The following is a 15665-nucleotide window of genomic DNA, read 5'->3' as shown; positions in this document are numbered from 1 at the left end:
AACAGTTATTGCAGTCTTAAAGCTAAGTTACGCTCCACATATGTTGTCTGAAACATCTTTGGACATAACTCGCTTTACTATAAACAAACACATTCCAGGAGAGCTAGTGATAAAACGAATCCCTGCAAGTCAGATCTCACCTCATTTTCTCACTTAGCTCACAGATTTATAAATTCTCTCTGGTCAGGGAGAATGGACTTGTGAGTATGGAGAGGCGAGGAGAACTATTTATTTCCTATCGCCTTCTTCTGGACAATAATTAATTGGCTTTTTCTGTTTGAAAATGCTGATTTTTCCGATTACGCACATATTAAATTAGCTACAACGGGAAAATTATTTTTTGAAACCCAATTCACAAATTAGGCCATACGTTGTTTTGCTTGAATTAATGTGAAAAGGAAATCTTTCTTCTATTAAATCTAGCTTTTTAAATGGAACCCATCTCATTCCAGCTCATTCTATATAATAAGCATCCCAAATCTTGGTTACTTCTGTGAAAGGAGAGATCTCTTCTGCGGGGCGGCCCTCCTACAGGGGTGGGTCCCAGTGTGGTTTCTCTCTATGCAGATTGCTTCCCCTGATATCTCTCCACCCCCCTTTTCCCTCCAGCATTTGTCTAAATTTCCCTTCTCCTTTGGACCCAACTCAATGTCACTTTCTTCATAAAACCATATGCAATTCCTTCCTCTAAAACCCCACAGCCCTTTATCTTTTTCTTTCTTACAGCAGTTCTCACTTTCTGCCCCAAATTGTGGCAAGTATATGTGTCTTATTTTCCCTAGGGGGGAGAACCACATCTCAATCACCGGTGAATCCCAAACGATGTAGCAAAGTCACACATACGTACACTAGGCACTTAATAATGAGACAGTTACTAAACAAGTGAATGGATACCACAGGATAAAACTCTGGCCTCTAACTGGGCTGGCAGTGCCCACCAAGGGCCCAGTGGACATCTCTGTCCTTTACAGCAAGCGTCAACTTGCCTGGTTTTAACATGAGAATTTTCCTAATTTTTTTTTCCTGTACATTCTCATACATCTTCACGGAGTTACAATCACCTTCTTATCCCTGTCATCCATATTCCCCATTCTATTTCCCTGTGGACTTTATCAGCAGCAATGACTACCATGATGCTCCCAGCAACCTCCAACCTCATCCTTTCCTTCCTCATGGGGCTTCTCAGAACCCAGAAGCTTCTCCACAGCTGGAGCACTTAGCCACACAAGGAATCCAAACTGTGGAGGAAAACTCCTGTCGAAACTGAGTCTTCTGCAAGTACCTGATGTGCCCCCAGGGAGATGTGTCCACCATGAAGAGCCAATTCAGATGCAAATTCTCACTGGGCCAAAGTCCACACTTCAAAGGTCTGTTTAGGGAAACTACACTCACCTTCTCTGTGCATTGTGAAAACAAACATTTACAGAGCTGTTGGAGTGTGTGAAAAATGTCCTTAGTTGTGTTTATAGAAAACACTTGGCAAGTATTTGCTATAAATGCTTCCTGTAAATACTGAGTGAGAACCAGCAGGAAAAAATGTATTATGAGATGACAGGGAGCCAGCTTCCATTGCGAAAGATGTCTCTTTGCACATACCCTGCATGGGTGTGCTGGTTCCACTCCCTTACCCTCCTGTTACAAGGGAATCCTGCATGGGTGGTCAGGGGCAGAGGAGGGACAGCCTGCAAGGGGAGCTTCGGGGCTGACATCCCATGTTGAAGTACTGAAAGAGAAACCTACTCATGTTTCCTAGGTGATAATGTCCCTGGTAGGCCTTCCTTCTCCTTTGCACATTTTGGGGACCAGTTCTGATTCCAAGTCCCCTGTTCCAGCCGGAAACAGGCCCTCAGCGTGAGCCCCATTTTCCTTGCTTGATGACTGGCCTCTCCGTTAATTCTATGTTTTCAGGTAGAACATGAGAAATGGAAAACAAGACATTCAAAAGTATTCTTTTATAGCAAGATTAATGAGATTTCTCTTAATTACTTTATAATTGACACAGATCTCAGAAGATATGGATAGAGAGGGAAAGAGAGTAATGCAAGCCAAAGCAATGCTTGAGGTTTCCCCAGGAAGCAACAGTGACCAGCCCCAAACTGCCCTCTGGAATGAACCGAGCCCCTCTGATGCTACGTGAGGCACACCCTGAGCGCCACAGAGAGGCTGGCTATTCTTGTCCCCAAGCAGCCAACGTAATAAAGAGCATAAGTGTTTAAATATCAGAGAGATCAATTATCTCACAGTTGTTATATCCAAAAAAGACTACTTTTTCCTTCATTTTAGAATATTTTCTTAAAAAAAAAAAAAAGACGCAAATCTTAATGTACGTAAGGCAAAGACGCACGGCAGCTTTGCATTTGCACTGGTGCCAGGCTCTGGTCCAGACCCCCTCCCTTTACCCCAAAGTGCTCTTCTCTCTCATTACCCAGGCCTAGTGATCAACATCCTTGTGGAGCATTTTTTAATGTTTATTTACAAAATTATTTCCTTAAGTACATTTCTAGACATGGAAGTGTTCCTTCAAGAGCTCTCAATATTTCTGCCACTTAAAATATATTGACAAACCATCATCCAAGAAGCTTGGGTCATTTCACACTCCATTTAAATGGGACAGAGTTCCCTTAAAATCATTTCACCACCCAAATCTGCAACTGACAACACCAAATGCTGGTGAGGACGTGGAGAAGCAGGAACTCTCATTCTTTGCTGATGGGAATGCAAAACGGTATGGTCACTTTGGAAGACAGTTAGGTGGTGGTTTCTTACAAAACTAACATACTCTTACCGTACTAATCCCGTAACAGCACTTCTTAGTATTTACCCAAAGGAGTGGAGAACTTATGTGCACACATCAACCTGCACATAGATGTTTATTGCAGCTTATTCGTAATTGCCAGAACTTGGAAGCAACTGAGATGTCCTTCGCTAGGTGAATGGATAAATAAACTGGTACAATCCAGATGATGGAATATTATTCAGCACTAAAAAGAAATGAGCTGTCAAGCTATGAAAAGACATGGAAGAAACTTAAATGCATATCACTAAGTGGAAGAAGCCAATCTGAAAAGGCTACATTCTATATGATTCTGATCATATGACCTTCTAGAAAAGGAAAACTTTGGAGACAGTAAAAAAGATCTGTGGCTGCCATGGGTTAGGCATGGTGATGAGGGATGAATAGGCAGAGCACAGGGAATTTTCAGGGCAGTGGAAATACTCTATAGAATACCATAAGGATAGATACAGGTCACTATACATTTGCCCAAACCCATAGAATGTACCACACCAAAAGGGAACTGTAATGTAACCTATAGACTTTGAGTGATTATGATGTGTCAGGGCAGATTCACTGATTTGTAAACAAATGTCCCACTCTGATGGGTGATGCTAATGGTGGAAGAGGTCATGCATGTGGAGAGGCAGGAGTGTCAGTAAGAGAGAGAGAGTGCCCCTCATTCAACTCCATCACTTACTGGCAATGGGAACTGGAAATGCCATCCGCCCACTGAAAAGATCAGGACACTGAGGTTAATCCCACTGGTTCCATATAGTTCATCATATTGTGAGAAAAGCAAATGGGATAATTGATATGAAGGGGAAACTCCAGAGGGAATGAATGCATGGTGTGCTAAAACAAGCTAACCAGCAATTGTTTAACTTAAAAAAAATTGCAAGCCATAAACTATTGGTATGTTGAAATCAGCCATAGTGGGAATATTTATAACACAGGAATTGATAAATCAGTTTAGGTTTGTTTTGTTTGAAAGCTTATTTACTAGCACATCACTGAATAAAACGTAAAGTACTAAAAAGTTACCCCCAGAACTGCCCTCCAAATTCCAGGTCTGTGTTTTAGTACTCATAACAATGAACAAGTTACTTAACAGCTCTGAGCCTCAGTGTCTTCATCTGCAAAATGTGACAACAGTAGAGTCTAACCTATAGAGTCCTAAGAACTTAATGAGGCAATATACGTAAAATATTCTTAGCAGCCCCTAGTATACATTCATTACTCATACATTTTACCTTTTATTTGTTCCTACCATATACAGAGTGGGGCCCCAAGCACCAGGCTCTCAGCAGAACTGACCCCTCTGCCAAAATAATTAAACTTTGGTCTTCTCAGTCATGTTCTCATACAGAACTCATGTCTACTTATGCAGCATACATATATTCTCATGGCTTTTATAACCGACACTTTATGTGAGACTTAATACCATGTAGCTCATCGGTCTTAAGAAATTATGGCCATTCAGATGATCTCACCAGCTCACTGAAAGGCAGATTTCTTCCAAGTCTGTTTTCAGTTTTGATCCTCTGACACATATCACCATGGCCATGAAGGACTTCAGAGGGGACAAGAGGGAAATAACACTGGTCAGGGATTCAACATACCAAGTCTTTAATTATTCATTCAACAAATAATTTATATGGTCCAGTGCTAGGGAATGAGGACAAAGGACAAAAATGATAATGATCAAATAATAAAATACATGATTATATAATTCCAAATCTATAAAGGAAATAACAAGGAAACATAAATCAATAAAAGAGGAGCCTTAAGGATGAAGTCTTAAAGAATGAAAGCTCAGTTAAGGGGTAACAGTAGAGAAGAGAGGGGCTGAGTCAGCAGGAACAGCAAGTGCAAAGGTCCTGTGGTACAGGAGCATCACCATTCAAGAACTGAAAAGTCAGCCAAGCTAGCCTCCCTGATCTTGGTAATTGCAACTTTGTAGGTAGGTATGAATGACATACATTGGGGTCTTGGATTCTAAAAGCCTCCAAGTATAAGGTATAAGGACCTTTATACAGAATAAAATTTAATAAACCAGCCAGTGAGAAGTTAGTTGTCAGGGCTGTTATATCTCTTACTAATAGTGTTTTAATTGCTTTATAAAATGCAAGAAAAATATTGTCTATTATTTATAATTTTATACTAAATCTTGGAATCTTGGGTTTTACCAATGCAGGGAAAAAGTTGATAAAATTAAGGTCAATGTAAAAATAAAATAACCTGACATGTCAAACACTCCTGGGTGTACCAGGTGTATTGCACAGTTCCTAAGGAAAAAAGTTATTTTTATCATATACAATGGGACGTTTGGGAACATTACCACCCAAATTGTATTATACTAATACAAAATGCCTCCTGATTTGGTAGGCAGGTTGCTAATGCTAGCTGGACTCTGGTCACATGAATACAACTTAAAAACAAAAGTCAGCAGGGATTCACCCAAGTATAAGCAACAGCATATCTGGGGCAAGGCCATTTTGGGACACACCAGTATAGCTGCTAATTTGGGCTTCCATTCCAAAATGGACAAAGGACAAAGTCTACAGCCAGGAAGGCTATAGCATGTTCCAGATGGAAACCTATTTCCACGGCTTCCTACATTGGAGTGCCTGGCAATCCCAGCCAGAAGGCAGAACATAACTGAGTTAGGCACTCATTTAACAGACATGTGCGAGTGCCTTCTGTGCGCCTACCACCGCTCTAGACACTGGGGCGTAACAGAGACACAACACACAGTGTCTGCCCTTATATACCAGCTTGTATACCGGCACAGGTAAATAGGAAATAAATACAAAAATAAATTTGGAGTATAATAAGCAAGCATTACATTTGGAGAAAAACAAAGGTGGGGGGCAGATGGGGAGCAGAAGGATGAAGTCACTACTTAATATCTGGTGGTGCCTAAAGGGCACTCTGAGCCTAAAGGAAATGAGGGAGGAAGCGATAGGACTCAGTGGGGAGCAGGTTCCCTGGGAGGAAGGAGCAAGTACAATACCCAGAGGCTGGAGTACACCTGGTACGTTCAATGTCAGCAGGATGCTATGGACTGAACTGTGTCCCCTCAAAATTCATTTGTTGAGGGTCTAATTATCTTAGAGCATGACTGTATTGGGAGATAAAAGCCTTTAAAAAGGCAACTAAATTAAAATGAGGCCATTAGGGAGGGGCTCTAATTCAATACGACTGGTTCCCTTGTAAGAAGAAGAAGAGACACCAGGGATGTAAGTGCATAGCAGGACGGCCATGTGAAGACACAGCAAGAAGGCAGCTGTCTGTAAGCCGAGAGAGGCCAAAGAAGAAACCAACCCTGGTGGCATCTTGATCTCACACTTCCAGCCTCCAGAACTCTGAGAAAATAAATTTCTATTGTTTAAGCCGGTCAGTCTGTGGTATTTTGCTATGGCAGCTCTAGGAGACTAATACAAAGGAGGTCCCTGCGGATGGAGTGAGCAAGGAACAGATGGACATAAAGACAGAGAGGCAGACTATCATAGAGCCTTAGGAGCCATGGCAATGACTCTGGATTTTACATGGAGTGAGATAGGATCCACTGGAGGATCTTGAGCAGAGAAGTGACAAGATGAGAAAAAAGTTTAGAAAGATCACTCTGGTTTCCTAATATTCTGACTACTGTGTTGAGAATAGACAAGAGGAACAAGGGTGGAAGCAGCAAGAACCAATTAAGAGACTACTACAATATTATAAGAGAGCTATTTAATGGATTACATTATTTTTTAAAAGATTTATTTATTTATTTGAGAGAGCGAGATAGAGAGAGAGAGCATGCACATGGAGTGGGGAGGAGAAGAGGGAGAGAGAGAGAGAAAAAGAGAAGCAGACTTCCTGCTGAATGCGGAGCCCAACATAGGGCTCAACCTCACCACCCTGAGATCACAGCCTAAGCTGACACCAAAAATCAGATGCTTAACTAACTGCACAACCCAGGTGCCCCAATGGATTAGATTATTATAAAGGCAGCAGAGATGGGAAAAGAGGTGGGATTGTGTGTGTAATTTGTAGGCAGAGTCAACAGAATTTGTTGATGGAGGTTAATGGCAACTGAGTGTTAATGAAATGAAGAGTAATCCTCTGAGCCAGGGATTTTAAAGTCCCTGGAAGGGTCTATGGTGGCAACCTATACTCAGTGCCATGAAACATTTAAACATTAATATTCTAAGTAGATTTAGCCAAGCTTAACCCCTGAAGAAAGTAGATCCTAGAAGGATACTTGTAGCAAAAAACAACTGAGTACAGGAATTTCCAGCAATGGAACAAAATTGCCAGCTATTTTTTAATTCAAATGTTTTATTTTGTTTTTTCCTACTAAGAAAAACAAGGAGGGGATTTCTGTTTCCCCGTCTGACATGTAAAAAGCTTGGAAGTTATCACTCCCACATTCACAACAAGAAAAAGCCCGAACAAACTGAAAATCAATACCTCTTCTTAGTTCCATCAGAGAATTGAGGCCACAGGGCAAACTGTCACCCTCAAAACTGGAGAAATAGGCAAATATGGAGGATCGCAGCTCCTGGGAGCAGAAGCCAGTGCTGGAGCCTGTTGGGAACACTCAAAGGGTAACTGACATTGCTAGAGACAGGATGTGCCTTAATAGGGAAAAATTGGGGGCCCAGCCTTACGTGGGTCCCCACACTTTCATGAGTTATACCTCCAGGAGCTCTGCCATGTTCTCAAGGCGAAGATCAGAGATCCTCTCTCGCTTCAATCAGGGGGAGGGAAAAAGTAAGCATTTTGGACTAAGCCCAGAGCATTCCATTCTCTTTAACAGTGGCCTACCCTCAAGGGAAACTGTTTTACCAGAACCTAAACTACCTAGATTTCACCAGAACTTAACCATTCTGGGGGAAGGGAAATACCAGATTATAGCCATGTTTAGCCCTCTTGTTTCCTCTGAAAGAGGAGAAGGGAACTGAGAAGGACATTTGCAGGTCACAGCACAAGGTTACAGGCGCATTAAGAAAAGAAAAAGAGACCTAATCACAGGACTATAGGACACTTCCCTTCTCCCTACACTTTACCATCACATCAATAGGGCTCCTGTATAATAACAGGAGATCACAGGTAAAAAAACTACAAGCCTTGGACCCTATTTTTGAAGGAGTCTCTAGGGAAACACAAAGACAACAGGAGAGACAAAAACAAGGATACGAGAGGAAATTTCAGCCTCTGACACCACAGCTACAGCAAACCTTGAGCACAGTAAAATTCCTAACTAGATAAACATAAAATCTCACACTAAAGGCTTATTTACCTCGGTTCATGTTACCCAATACACTATGTGCAACTTTCAACAAAAAATTACAAGAAATACTAAAAGGCAAAAAACACAACCTGAAGAGACAAAGAAAATATTCGAGTCAGACTCAGATATGGCAGAGACTTGGGGCTTCTCAGATCAGGAATTAAAAATAACTATGATTAATATGCTAATGGCCCTAACAGAAAAAGTGGACAACAGGCAAGAACAGATGGGCAAGGTAAGCAGAGACATGGAAACACTAAGAAATAATCAAAAGAAAATGCTAGAAATGAAAAACACTGTAACAGAAATAAAGAATGTCTTTGATGGGCTCATTAGTATACTGGTCAGGGATGAGTAAAGAATCAGTGAGTTAAACATAAGCCAATAAAAACTTCCTAAGCTGAAAAGAAAAATGAATTTTGTATCTCAAACCCATTCTTGCTACAATGTTCTACACCAAACCTCTTCATCTCTCATCTGTACCATTGCAATGACCCTGCCTCTAATTACTAGGTACCACCAATTCATTCTCGACACTATCAGCCTGATCTTTCTTAAAGGCAAATCAGACCACATCACTCTCCAGCTCAAAATTCCTGTCATTGCCATTATCTAAAGCTGTTTTAGAAGTAGACCCTGTATCGAAAGGAAATATCCACATAGAAGGGCAACATGTAAAGCAGATAAATGCAGAAATGCTCTGTTGAATTATGTAAACTATTTAGCAAAGCATGAAATGTCTTTCATGATCGGTCCCCTGCCTACCTCTCTAGCAACACCTCCTAACTCTACAGAATTGGCATGGTTTGGCAGCTTAAAAAAAAAAAACAAACAAACTGAAAAAACTAGAATAGAATATCTAAGAATTGTAGACAATTACAAAAGTTGTACCACAAATGTGATGAGAATACCAGAAGGAGAAGGAGAAAGTAACAGAAGAAATATTTGATGTAAACATGGCTAAGCATTTTCCAAAATTAATGAAAGACACCAAAGCACAGATCCAGGAAACTCAGAAAACAACAAGCAGTACAGATACCAAAAAATCTACACTTAGGCATATTATATTCAAACTGCAGGAAATCAAAGACAAAAAAAAAAAAAACAACCTTGAAAGAAGTGAGAGGTAGAGAGAAAACACCTTACCAAAAGAGGAACAAGGATAAGAATTACATCAGACTTTTCTTCAGAAATCATACAATCAGGAAGAGAGTGAGTGAAATATTTAAAGTGTTGAATGAAAAAAAAAAAGCATACAATTCTGTGTACAAAAAAGTTATCCTTGAAAGATAAAGAAGAAATAAAGACTTTGTCAGACAAACAAAAACATAGACAATTTGTCACCAGTAGACTTGTCTTACAAGAAATATTAAAAGAAATTTTTCAGAGAGAAGGAAAATGATATAGGTCAGAAACTTGGACTTCATAACGAAAGAAAGGGCACAGAGAAAAAATAAATGAAGGCAAAATAAAATTTCTTAAATTTTTAATTGATCTAACAGGTAACAGTTTGTTCAAAATAATAATACCAATAATATATTAAGTGATTATAGCTTCTAAGATAAGTAAGTTGAATAAGAGGCAGGAGGGAGGAATTGGGAATACTCTCATATAAAGCACCTTCACTACCTGTGAAGAATATTATTTCCAGGTGAACTTAGATTAGTTGTAAATGTATACTGCAAACTCTAGGGCAGCAACTAAAAATTGTTAATAGAAGTACGATTGATATATCAAGGAAAGAGAGAAATGGAATCAGAAAACGCTCAATTAAAATCAGAGGGTAGAAATATGAGTGAAAAACAAAAGAAATACACACACACACACACAGAAAAAGGACAACAAATAGAAAACAAAAACAAATATAGTAGATATTAATCCAATTACATCAACAATTGCTTTAAATGTGAATGATCTAAATATATCAATTAAAAAACAGAGACTGTCAGGGTAGATAAAAATCAAGACCCAACTATATGTTGTCCACAAAATCTCCACTCTAAATATAAAGATATGTAGACTTTAAAAGCAGAGAGATGGAGAAAGATACATCTTGGTGTAGAGGCCACTTTTAGGCAACAAGCTTGAGCAATGAAAACCTGAGTAAGGTAAAAGGGCCCACAGTGACCACTGAGCTGAATGCAAAGAGGCTTATTAAGTGACCAACCTCGAAATAGTCACAGTCCCTAAATGCCAATTACAACCAGGCACAGTTCCTAAGATTACCAAAAAAGGGAAAATTTCATACTTCCCCATACCTCCTCACTCTGCCCTATAACTGTGGCCCCTCCTCACCACCTTACCGCAGACAGTCTTTCCTTTGCTGTCCTGTCTGCTGCTCCTTTGCAGTGTGTTCAATAAACTTCTCTTTTGTTCTGCCTTGGGTGAATTTTTTCACCAATTGCGCTGCTGGCCCCAGCCAATTGGGACAGCCCATATGTGGTGGCCCCCACACTTGGTAACATGAATCAAAAGAAAACGACTAGCTATATTGATTTCAGACTTTCTGAGCAAACTTCAGAGCAAGGAAATTGTCAGGGAGAAAAGAGATACATTAGATAATGACAAAGAGGTCAGTTGTCTAAAAAGACATAATAATCCTTAAATACATGCACCTAACCATGGAAAACTGAATTATGTTGGGCAAAAACTGATGAAACTGTGAGGAAATATAGACAAATCTGCTATTATGCTTAGAGACTTGAATATCTGTATTTTGGTAATTGATAGATCTAGCAGGAAGATAATCATTAAGTATATAGTTGAAATGAACAGTACCATTAATCAAATGGATCTAATTGATATGCATAGGATATGTCATACAACAGTCAAATACATATTCTTCTCAGACTCACATGGAACATTTATAAGATAGACCATACTCCAGGCCATAAGCACATCTTAACAGAAAAAAGAATAGAAATCATACAAAGTATGCTCTCAGACAACAACGGAATTAAACTAGAAATCAATAACCAAAAAATATCTGGGAAATCCCAAAATATTTGGAGATTAAACAGCACATATCTAAATAACACAAGGCTTAAAGAAAAAGCCTAAAAAATTTTTGGAAATATTTTTAAATAAATGAAAATGAAAATACAGCTTTTAGAAATTTGTGGGGTGCAGCAAAAGCAAAGCTTACAGGGAAAATTATAGCATTTGACTCATATATTTTTGAAGAAAGATGTAAAATCAGTAATCTAAGCTTCCACTTTAGGAAACTTGAAAAGAACAAATCAAATCTAAAGTAAGTGGAAGAAAAGTAGTAATAAGAATTAGAGCAGAAATCAATGAAACTGAAAACTGTAAATCAACAAAGAAAAATCAATGAAGCCAAAAGGTGGTTCTTTGAAAAGATCAATTAAAATGATAAAACCCTAGCCAGGTCAACCAAGAAAAAATGCAAAAAGATCAATTACCAACATTGAAAATGAAAGAGGAGCCATCACTACAGAGCCAATGATAGTAAAAAGTAATAAAGTAATATCACAACAACTCTATGCCCACAAATCTGATAACTTAGATGAAAGAGCCCAATTCTTCAAAAGACAGGTGACATAGATAATCTGAATAGGCTTATATCAATTAAAGGAACTGACTCAATAATTAGTAACCATTTTAAAACAGAAAGCACCATGCCCAGATGGTTTTATTGGTGAATTCTACGAAACATTTAAGGAAGAAATGATATCAATTCTCTACGATCTGTTCCAGAAAATAGAGGCAGAGGAACACTTCCTAATCTGTTCTATGAGGGCAGCATTACTGTAAACCAAAATCAAAGACATCAAAAGAAAGGAAAACTGCACACAAACAGCTCTCATGAACACAGATGCAAAATGCTCAACAATATTATCAAATAAAACCCAAGAATTATACACTATAATCAAATGGGATTTATTCCAGATATGCAAGGTTGGTTCAACATTCAAAAATCAATTAATGTAATTAATCACAGCAAAGGTAGAAAAATCATACAATAATATTAATGCACATAGAAAAAGCATTTAACAAAATCCAACATCCATTAATGATAAAAACTCTCAGCAAACTAGGAATAGAGGGTGCTATTGGCTGAATTGTGCTAATGAATTGGGCTAAATTCATTTATTGAAGTCTTAACTCCTAGTGCCTCAGAATGTGACTATATTTGGAGACAAGTTATTTAAAGGGGTAATTAAGTCAAATGAGGTCATTACATTGGGTCTTAATCCAATATGACTGGTGTCCTTACATAGGGCACAGACACAGAAAGAAAGAAGACCATGTGAAGACACAGGGAGAAGACAAACATCTACAAACCAAGGAGAGAGATCTTAGAAGAAACATTTACAAGATAGACACCTTGATCTCAGACTTCTGGCCTCCAGAAATGTGAAGGGATATATTTCCATTGTTTGAGCCACCTAGTCCATGGTCCTTTGTAATGGCAGTCCTAGCAAACAAATACTGATAGGGAACTTCATCAACTTAATAAAGAACATCTATAAAAAATTTACAGCTAACTAACATCATACCTATTGCTGGGAAACTTGAGTCTTTCCCCCTAAGATCAGGATCAAGACAAGGTGTTCCCTCTTATCACTCCTCCTCAATATCTTACTGAAAGTCCTAGGTAATGCAAAAAGATAAAGGCATACAAAGTGTACAGACTGGGAAGGCAGAAATAAAACTGTACACAGATGACATGATTATCTATCTAGAAAATTCCAAAGACTCAACAAACAACTCCTGGAACCAATAAGCAATTATAACAGGTTGCAGGACATTAGCTTATCAAACATGACTAAATGTACCCCACTAATGCTAGATGTTAATTATAGGGGAAACTGTGTGTGGCAGAGAGGGGCAGGGGGATGTATGGGAACCCTCTGTACCTTCTGCTCTAACTTTCTGTATACTTAAAACTGCTCTAAAAAATAAAGTCTATTATTTAAAAATAACTAAAAAGCCAATGAGGCCTATAACACCTTCCAACTCTAGGCACACACAAGAGAAAGGATTCCCAGAAAACTTTCCCTCTTAAAAAACAGGCAGAAGTGATCTGCAACTTCTGGAATTTCTGCACTGCAATATGGTGCAGCAATGAGAACAAAAAGGGGAGAAATAACAGCAAACTCCCAGCACAGCAGCTACTGAGCTGAGCTCTGTACCGTGAAGGTAGAAAATGTATAATCGAAGATGGAAGCTTGACCAATAATAGCAGAAAGGAGGCAGCTGGTCACAGAGCAAGTACTCAATAAATATTTATTTGTTCAGCATAGTGAGATATAAAAATGGACAATGTGGACTGAGGGAACCCAGTTTGGAGAACGAACGGGAAGAGATCACTGAGTCTAAGAGAACTCGGGACAGTGACTGTCAGCTCAGGGCTTCACTGATCCTCTAGCAAGGGTATCTGTAGTTTCTGCCCTTGTAATAATTCACACTGAGCTTAGGTTTACAGTGTGTCAACTACACAGAGTTCATTATGTAGCTTGGTTTCATTTTTTTTCTCAAGCAATCCATCACTGTGTTTTAAAGTCCTACTGCATTAAAAAAAAAAACCAAAAACGGAAAAACTAATAAATATAGCTAAATAAAAAATTCTGAACCTAATACCCAGCTTGAGCTGGTAGCAAAGGAGAATGAAACAGATAATCATCATGTTTTAGTCCTGCTTCAGATTTCAGAAACTGAATCCAGTACCACAAGAACTCAGGTGGTGTGAGCACAGAATGTGTACACTGTTATATCCAGCAGGTAAGGTATGTGGAACCTGCATTTGCTCAGACGATTGGCCTTCTGAGACAAAACCAAGCCCATATTGAACAATGATCTCATCCCGAGGCCTGAAGCATCCCATTCAAATCATTGACTTTGGAAGTCAGAAATTCTACCTTCCAGTGCAATTAGTAAGTCTATCACATATATTCACACTCTCAAGGGGTCCTGACTGGCAGTAACAGCTTGGTTATTCACAATCAATGAAATTAATGCCGCTATTTTTATAACACAAAAAAGCTACATGAAAATAAGCCTCCAGGCTGTGGACCTTGGTCAAAGAAAGAATAAACATAAAAGCAAAGAATAAAGTATGTAAACGAATTATTAGACAAAGAGTCATTTTAAAGTCCCAGAAAGGCTATGCCTTGGGGTCCTTGTTATTCCAAACTGATTCTGTGCTCCAGATCACCTAGAAGGAAAACGTCATTCAAATAAAAAAGGTTCCTTTACATGAAACTGTGTGTTTAACTGGCAACATATAATTTCATTTAAAAAAAATCAGGAGCAATTGCTGCTAAAGCCATTTCAGGGACAAGGGGAGGGGAGGATCTGTCAGCACTGTGGGAACAAAAAATGATGTGCCACCAAGCTTTATTCCAATCATTTGCTTCATAGTTAAGTTTAATTACACATTACACACTGTCCTGTAATTATGCTGCTTGGGAAACTGCCAATTTCCCCCTTGAAATGTTAAAAGTTCCTTAATTTATTTTAAAGACTCAGCATTGCCTCCATCAGCACCCTGCCTTCGTGCATGTAGGATCCTTGGTTCCTGTTCCCTTTAAATGCCAGCTAGTGGGCAGCAAGGGACCTGTTGCATGGTCTGACATAGAGTGTGGAGGCTGACCATGCCTGGAGCCCCAAGAACACTGGTCCAGTGTATTTATAAAAAGATCTGATGACTTTTCTTCCTTAAAATTTACAACTGGAGAATTTGAGAACCATGCCTATTCCTTTTGCCTGCCCTTGGGAGATTGAAATTTAAGTCCTTTATTCTTAGCAAGAGAGAGATGAGACATTAATCAAGCACAACTTTGGGGACTGGGAAAGGGAAACGGCAAATAAAAATGGTTTGAGCACCTACTGTGTGTTGAGACTGTATTCAGAACTTCACAAATGTCACTGCAGACCACCGGTATCAGTGATCGCTAACTTGAGGACCTCAGGTACAAGGCAGATAACAAGAATGCATGAAGCAGCCAGACAGAATATAATAGAGTTCTGGTGCTCACAGTTTTTTGAAGAGGGAATGCATGCCCTGCCTACAGGCAATTTAAATTCTCTTCCCTTTAAAAATACTGCGCCACTTGAGCAAACACAACCACAGACTCATTTCAACTGCAGCTGCAACCACCCCCCCCCCCCCCGCCATATGAATCTACAAACCCCTAAAAGCCATTGGAAGCAGACTGCTTGGCTTTAAATTCAGGTCTGGCACTTCCTCAGCTGTGTGACCTTGGGCAAGCCACCTAACTTCTCTGTGTGACAGTTTCCTCATCTGTAAAATAGAAATAACAACAGTGCTGGGCGCCTGGGGTGGTTCAGTTGTTAAGGGTCTGCCTTCGGCTCAGGTCATGGGGTCCTGAGATCAAGCCCCACATTGGGCTCCCTGCTCAGCGGGAAGCCTGCTTCTCCCTCTCCCACTCCCCCTGCATATGTTCCCTCTCTCATTGTGTCTCTGTCAAATAAGTAAATAAAATCTTAAAAAAAAAAAAAGAAATAACAACAGTGCTGACCTCATAAGGGTGTTGTGAAAGATTAATAAATGTGCTAAGCATAGTTGTTATCTCATGGCAAGCTCTGTGTTTGCTATTACAAGTATGTTTATGTCCTCTGACACAG

The 15665-nt window shown here is 39.4% G+C and overlaps 1 protein-coding gene across 9 annotated transcripts in view; it reads right to left on the bottom strand.

Annotated features, from left to right (window-relative positions):
- The window catches only part of ELMO1 (engulfment and cell motility 1), a 518756-nt gene that overhangs the window by 243113 nt on the left and 259978 nt on the right, over window positions 1-15665 (bottom strand). The window contains exon 1 of one of the 9 annotated variants that reach the window (XM_081800265.1): window positions 1741-3570. The exons of the other annotated variants lie outside the window; for them this stretch is intronic. The gene's annotated coding sequence lies outside the window, so the exon portion shown is untranslated. Of the gene's footprint in view, window positions 1-1740; window positions 3571-15665 lie in introns of those variants that run through there. 9 annotated transcript variants of the gene reach the window in all.

This window comes from Leptonychotes weddellii, chromosome 12, assembly GCF_054177405.1.
Source record: "Leptonychotes weddellii isolate Sample4059 chromosome 12, ASM5417740v2, whole genome shotgun sequence".
Classification (NCBI taxonomy): domain Eukaryota; kingdom Metazoa; phylum Chordata; class Mammalia; order Carnivora; family Phocidae; genus Leptonychotes; species Leptonychotes weddellii.
The sequence above is the reverse complement of the archived record's forward strand: the minus strand, read 5'-3'. Positions and strand labels throughout refer to the sequence as shown.